We start from the raw sequence: 6895 nt of genomic DNA, 5'->3' as shown, positions 1-6895 counted from the left end.
GAACTACATCAGTATAATCCACTGAACCCAAATGAAATGGATCCCCAACTCAACTTCCCCTTAGCTAGATCCCCAAGATACTCATAACCACTTATACCACACAACACAAGGGTCAGTATGAAAGGGGGGGAATCAGGTGAGAAAGAAACTGAAGCCACCTGTTAACAAATTATGGCTAAAATATCTTACCTTGCAAATTTTACAAACACATATGACCACATAAACAAATTGTTAGAGCCTGGATGAGCTTTTGCAAGAGAAGAGCACTGAAGTTTAATTGCTGTTGGCATCACAGCTAATTTGCCTCTGCTTATGAACTACAGGATGTACGTAAACCAATGAGCCTCTGCCTCTTCACTTGCTTTGTCCCTGACCTGGAATGCCCCTGCGTTAACCTGAGTCTGGCAGCCCTTTACTCCTGACGGCCCGCCTGGACCTCACCTCCCTCCACTGCCGTCAGCCTTCTCAGCCAGGGCCCAGGGCAAGCCGACCTTCTCCATCTCTCCTGCTCTCAACTCAACACTGTTTCCTTTACTCCAAAAATACCGGGCACAATTTTTCATTGTTCTATTTGTTTTTATTTTCATAGGCCATCAATGATCTTTTTCTAATTCTGACCTCAAAATGTGTTTTTATTGATTTTAGAGGGAAAGGAAGGGAGAGAGAAAGAAAAACATCAACTGGTTGTGTCCTGTACATGCCCTGACCGGGAATTGAACCCGCAACCTAGGCATGTGCTCTGACTCGGGATTGAATCCACAACCTTTTGGTGTACCAGACGATGCTCCAACCAACTGAGCCACCCAGTGAGGGCATCAGTGATCTTTTTTTACACTGCAAACCCCCATTTATTTCTGCCTGTGTGCTATTCTATATTCTGCCAATATTAATTCTCCTAGGCTTGAGATTTTATTTATTTATTTACTTACTTGTTTATAAGATTTGTATTCATGGGTAATGCCTGTCCTCTTTGGAGGTAAGGAGAAATGATGCTGATGTACAAGTGACCTGCCATGGGAATCTCACCTGACTCCCCACATACGGGAGTGTAAATCCTTTGTCTTTTCATCTCTCATTGGTCCATTTTTGTTAGACATAATTTGAAAGCCAGCTTTGACCTTGCACATTCTAATTATGTTAAGGCAGAATACTTATAATGATGTAGTATGAGCTTTCAGATCCTAAGTGCATCTTAATTACATGCTTTAAGATAAAGTAAACACATGCATTTAACAGAGACATGTGCTCTGTGTGTGTGCATGAAGGAGACTGGCATGGGTCTCATATAAACATTCATGGAAAACCATGGTCAGTCCAATGGTGCACTTTTTAAGGGGTGTTATCTGGAAATTGGAGAGGTCAAAAGACAAAATACACACACAAAAAGCCTACTTTTAAGCAAATCTATAACTTAAAAAAAAACTAAAAATATTCTGAGGGAGGTGTGTCATTTGATAGCAGCCATGAGAACTCCCAGCCACTGGGTCATTTCTTTGCAGCAGCTGACATGTCTGGCAATGGCATTTCCATGAGAAGATTTGTCACTCATTCATCAGTCTTCCTCCCCCAGGCCTTAGCCTTGTTTCCAAATGATGCTTCCAGGAGGAAGTAAGGTCTGTGTCCCCTAGGATTAGTGTTGTCCAGTCAGGCTGGAAGGCCCTGGCAAACTGAGAGCCTGCATCAGGTGGCAAGTACCAATGTTTTGGAGATTGTTAAGAAGATATTTGAATTTTCACCCCAATCAAGAAGAAAGGTTTTGTCATCTGGTTTACATTCAAGATCTAATTGGCTCATCATTCTGAGAAATAAACTTCCTTCTGGATTAGGAAACCTCATCATGAGACTCGAGTCAAAGTTTGATAAGTTTCCTCAGTTTTTCCTGGCTTCGAAGCCCCAGCCTCGTAGTGGGGTAAGCCCCACTGCAGGCAGATGAATTGGCCTTGCACAAGGAATCTGGTAATCAGTCCGATTTGGGTCCTGGCTGTGCGTTAGGCACACACTGCTTAATCAGGTCTGTGTCTATGTGTTTTTTGTTTTTCTGGAACTGCATCCTGGCTTTATTTAGCATGTACTGCTTTTCTTCAATTGTGTCTTCCATCTGCCCCGGTGCCGCCTGCCATTTCCTTGCCAGCCTGAAAATTTGGCGGTGGAGGCCAAGAACTTCTTGCTGTTTTGCTGTTGTCATCTCTGCGTCGGTCCTGCCTGCCCCCACCCACAGAAGCTAGGTTTGAGCTTTTAGACAAAGAGCTTCCCCAGTATGCATCCTCGCTAGTTCATGGGTGTATTATTCTGCTAGGGTCTGGTAGAGCTCTTGGCGTCTGACCATAGGTACCTCTATTCTGTTATTATCCCTCAGGGTTGTTATTTGTTTTTGTTTTCATCTGTCACTGGGTTACTGATGCAGTGAATTAGTCAGGAATCTTCCAGGTGCAGGTAATGAATATCCCAACTCAACATAGCTCAAGCAAAATGAAGGGGAGTATTTGGGGTTCATGTAACTGGGATGTCCAAGGTTAGTTCTGACTGAAGCACAGTTGGATCCAAGAACATAAGCAGTGTTGTATTTTTTTATCAGTTCATGTCTTGGCTCTGCTTCTCTGTAAGTGTTGGATGTATTGTCTTCTGTAGCTGGGCAGAGAGGTACGTGCCGCTAGCAGCTCCAGGTTTACTTTATTACAGCTTATGATGTAAGAGGGAAGAGATGCCCTGTCTTTGTTGACTTGTTCTATTAAATCCTGTGCAATGACTCTGATGGTCTCTGCCTTGGTCACAAGCCCTTCTCCTGGACTAATCCCTACAGACAGTGCATGGTGAACCAGGACTGGCCAGACCAGCGTCACTTGCCTACTCCTGCCTCCAGGGACTTGGACACCACAGTTGTACTGCTCCTCAAATCTTACAATTGGGGTGGGAAGAAGTCCCTCAAAGGAACAGAAATAAGTTGCAACAAAATATATCCCCTACACATAGGTAAAGTTAAGTATTTACATATGAAAATTTTTTTTTGGTTCCTAAGTTTTAGTCAAGAACTTGTACAAAATGTATCAAGTAAGTGAGTTTTAATCCTCATTTTCCTCCTCCTCTTCATCCTGGTTTATCTGGAAGTAACACAGTTCGTAGCTCTCTTTGCTGTTAGCGACTACACGCAACCAGTCACATAGGTTATTCTTCTTCAAATACTTTTTGGTGAGATATTTCAAGTACCTTTTGGAGAAAGGCACCTCAGAAGTGACAGTGATCTTACTCTTGCTCCTTTCGATGGTCACAACCCCTCCTCCGAGGTTCCCAGCTTTTCCGTTCTCTTTGATTCTCTCCTGGAGGAACTGCTCAAAATTGGCAGCATCCATGATTCCATCTTCTACTGGTGCAGTCGAGGGTGAACTTCAGAACCTGGTATTCCCGTCCCCCCCCCCCCCCGCCCCCGCTTCGCCACAAGCTTTTTCATAGGAGCCATGGCGGCCGCGGAGACAGAAAGGGGGAAAATGTTTTTCACTAAAATTGACATAATATCTTCCTTGGATCCCTAAATTTGCAATTTTGTTCCATCAATGTCAAAAGTCATTTAAAATTAGCCTGGTCAACAGCATCTCTCATCATCTATTCTCCTATACAATTGACCCTTGAACAATGTGCAGGTTAGGGGCACCAACCCCCACAAAGTTGAAAATTTGAGAGTAACTTTTGACTCCCCCCAAAACTTTACTAATAGCCTACTGTTAACCAAAAGCCTTACTAATAACATAACCAGTCAATTAACACACATTTTATATGTTATATGCATTATATACTGTATTCTTATAATTAGCTAGGTAAAATAAAGTGTTATTAAGAAAATCATAAGGAAGAGAAAATACATTTATGGCATTTATTGTAAAAAAAAAACTCATGCAGTTCAAACCTGTGTTGTTCTAGGGTCAACTGTACTTCAACAAGGTCCCGTTGTATGTCAGTTTCCCAGGAAACCGATACTGAGACTATGAGATTTATGTGCACAAGGAAAGAAAAGGAAGTAAGATTGGGTAAAGGAGGAACTGAACAGCAATGTAGTTGCAACAGAGGTTTCAGGTGATCTTAAGGGAGCTTTGAAACTAGGATGGCCCTTCAGAGTTGACCTAATTGAGGCAAGGGAGGGACAGACACGATAGCCTCCTTTGATCTGCCAGTGAATGGAGGCTGCCCCCAGAAGCAGCACTGTGGCAAAGGCGGTTCCTGGAGAGATCTCAGCTGTGAGCCAGCAGTCGCCACCACTCCCAGCAGCCGGGAAAGTGGATTGCCAGGGCCTGAAGGGGAATGTGAGTAGTGCACTACTGCATCCACTTCGGTGGATTTCCAGAATGGAACACAGACTCAACATAATTCTCACATTTAAATATTAAGGGCCAAGTGTAATTTGATATTTTTCTTCATAGTCACAGATAGCGAGTCATTCACTTTAGAATCTATATTTTAAACTCTTCTTTCCAATGTGATGAATGTTCTTTTATGTTTCAAAATAAATAATGTAAATCCAAATAGTGATGTATTTTATAGACTCACTATAAACACAACTTGAAGATACAAAGCATAATAATTCTGAGAGCACATGGTTATGTTGTTGTCTTGTATGTGGACTTGGAACCCTGCCTGCCTGAGCTAATTATCTGGTAATGCTTAAATGTTCTCCTCTTTCAGGCCAAGGGTAGCAAAAGCATTGCACTCAAGATACCCCCATTGTTGGCATACTTTCCTTCCAGCTTCCCAACCTCCCAGCAGCCTATCAATCTAATCCATTGGAGTTGGCAGGTGTGATGAATCCTGCTTAGCATCTGCTAAATCAGTTTGGGTTCCTATAACAGAATATCCTAGACTGGGTGGTTTAAACAACAAACATTTATTTCCCACAGTTCTGGAGGCTGGAAGTCTGAGATTCTTGGTTGGAGCCCTCTTCCGTGTTTGCAGATGTCTGTCTTCTTGTACCCTCACATGGCAGAGAGAGAGAGAGCAGCTCTGGTTCCTTTATCTTTTCATAAGGGTAATCCCATCATGGGGGTTCCACCCCACCCCTCACCACATCTACATCCAATTACCTCCCAAAGGCTCCAGCTTCAAATAAACATCCCATTGAGGATATGGGCTTCAATATAATGAATTTGGGTAGGTGGGGGAGGAAATGCAAACATCCAGTACACTGCAACAACATCCCTGGTTTAGATCTTGAGCTATCTGTACTGACAATTCACTTTTCTTAGCCTCTTTAGCTATCTTTCTTGGTTTCTTTTGCCATTAATTATTCCCATAGCCCTCCTTTTAGAATAAGAGGCTGTTGAGCCCATTCCTACATATAAAATCCTGAGATTTGCTCAATGTTCAGGCCTGCGTGGATATGTAGGTAGGATTTCCCCCCAGCTAGTCCTCTGGTACCTCTTCATTATTCCTGATTTCCCCACCAGCATTGTCTCAGTGGGCAGATGACTTCCTATTTAAGCTGAGCTGTAAATGGGTTTAAAGCAGAAATCACAAATGGCATTGCAAGGGCTACAATTCATAGGCAGCTGAGTTTTGTTTGGCCTACACAATGTTTTTAAAAAATTTAAGCCCTGGCTAGTGTGGTTCAGTGGATTGAGAGCAGGCCTTTGAACCAACGAATCACCGGTTCTATTCCCAGTCAGGGCACATGCCTGGGTTGTGGCCCAGGTCCCTGGTGGGGGGTTTGTGACAGGCAACCACACATGATGTTTCTCTCCCTCTCTTTCTCCCCCTCTTCCCTCTCCCTAAAAATAAATAAATAAAATCTTCAAGAAAAATTTGAGCCAATGTTCAACATTCTAGAGATTTCATCCAAATAAAATTTGGATTTCTCTTTCTCTTAAAAAAAAAAAAGCAGATGACTCAGCAATGCAATTATTTCTACATGGCAACTCTTGGCTCCAGCTGAATAGCTGCTGCCTCTAGATCACCGCAGTGCCCACCACACACTGCCACATTACACCTGCTGCCTTTTCCCATTTATGTGTTACCTGCTTGGGTTCTGTGGTTCACAGTCCTGGTTTAAGTTCACATTCTTCCTGCTGGTACTCGGCATCCCGTACAAGTTATTAGCAGTGAGGAAGAGCCAAAAACATGATGCAGTCAGGACAGAGGTAAAGAAGGAAATCAAGCCCTAGGGTTCCCACTAACACCATTTTCTGATGCAGAGAAATTAGGCCCACCTCCTTTGTCTATTTCATAGAACGAATTCCATATCTGTGGGACGCATTGTGTGTTTTGACAGATGGTCCACAGCGAATTGATGGTAACCTCTGCCACTTGTTACTCATCTGTTACTAAGGAGACTCAGAAGGTGCTAGAAAATGATATGGCACATTCCCTCCTCCTGGGTCATGGACACTGCCAAGTGAAAATGTGAGATGCATCACCAAAGAGGAGAGTCTTTTTTTAACATAAGGAGCAACACTTAGGTTTCCCTGCCTCAAGAAATATTTCCTCAGCCCTGGCTGGGTAGCTCAGTTGCTTAGAGCATGCTTAGAGCATGGTCCAGATATGCCCAAGGTACAGGTTCTATCCCTGGTCAGGGCACATACAAGAATCAACCATTGAATGCATAAATAAGTGTAACAACAAATGGATCTCTTTCTCTCTCTGTCTCCCCCTCCCTCCCTAAAATTAAAAATTAAAAATTAAAAAAATAAATATATTTCCTCTATAGACCAGCAGGGTGTGCCCATGGGAACTCATGCCAGCCTGCCTGGTAGACGGTGGCTTATTTTAAGGCTAACCTGAGGATGAAGAGAACATAGAAAGGAAGGGGGAAAAAATCAATGCCTCCATATTAACGAATGTTCCTTTCAATATAGTTAATTTTTTAAAAGTCTATGACTTCACAGTAGCAGAAATACTAATGGTGGCAAATGAAAGT

The 6895-nt window shown here is 42.9% G+C and overlaps 2 pseudogenes; both read right to left on the bottom strand.

Moving 5' to 3' along the window:
• Positions 1 to 1822: 1822 nt before the first annotated feature.
• LOC123808941 lies at positions 1823 to 2185 on the bottom strand (annotated as a pseudogene).
• An 874-nt stretch (positions 2186 to 3059) lies between these two features.
• On the bottom strand, positions 3060 to 3454 carry LOC123808679 (annotated as a pseudogene).
• Positions 3455 to 6895: the final 3441 nt, after the last annotated feature.

The sequence above is a fragment of the Phyllostomus hastatus genome, unplaced genomic scaffold (assembly GCF_019186645.2).
Source record: "Phyllostomus hastatus isolate PE091 unplaced genomic scaffold, TTU_PhHast_1.1 phas_scaffold_501, whole genome shotgun sequence".
Classification (NCBI taxonomy): domain Eukaryota; kingdom Metazoa; phylum Chordata; class Mammalia; order Chiroptera; family Phyllostomidae; genus Phyllostomus; species Phyllostomus hastatus.
The sequence above is the reverse complement of the archived record's forward strand: the minus strand, read 5'-3'. Positions and strand labels throughout refer to the sequence as shown.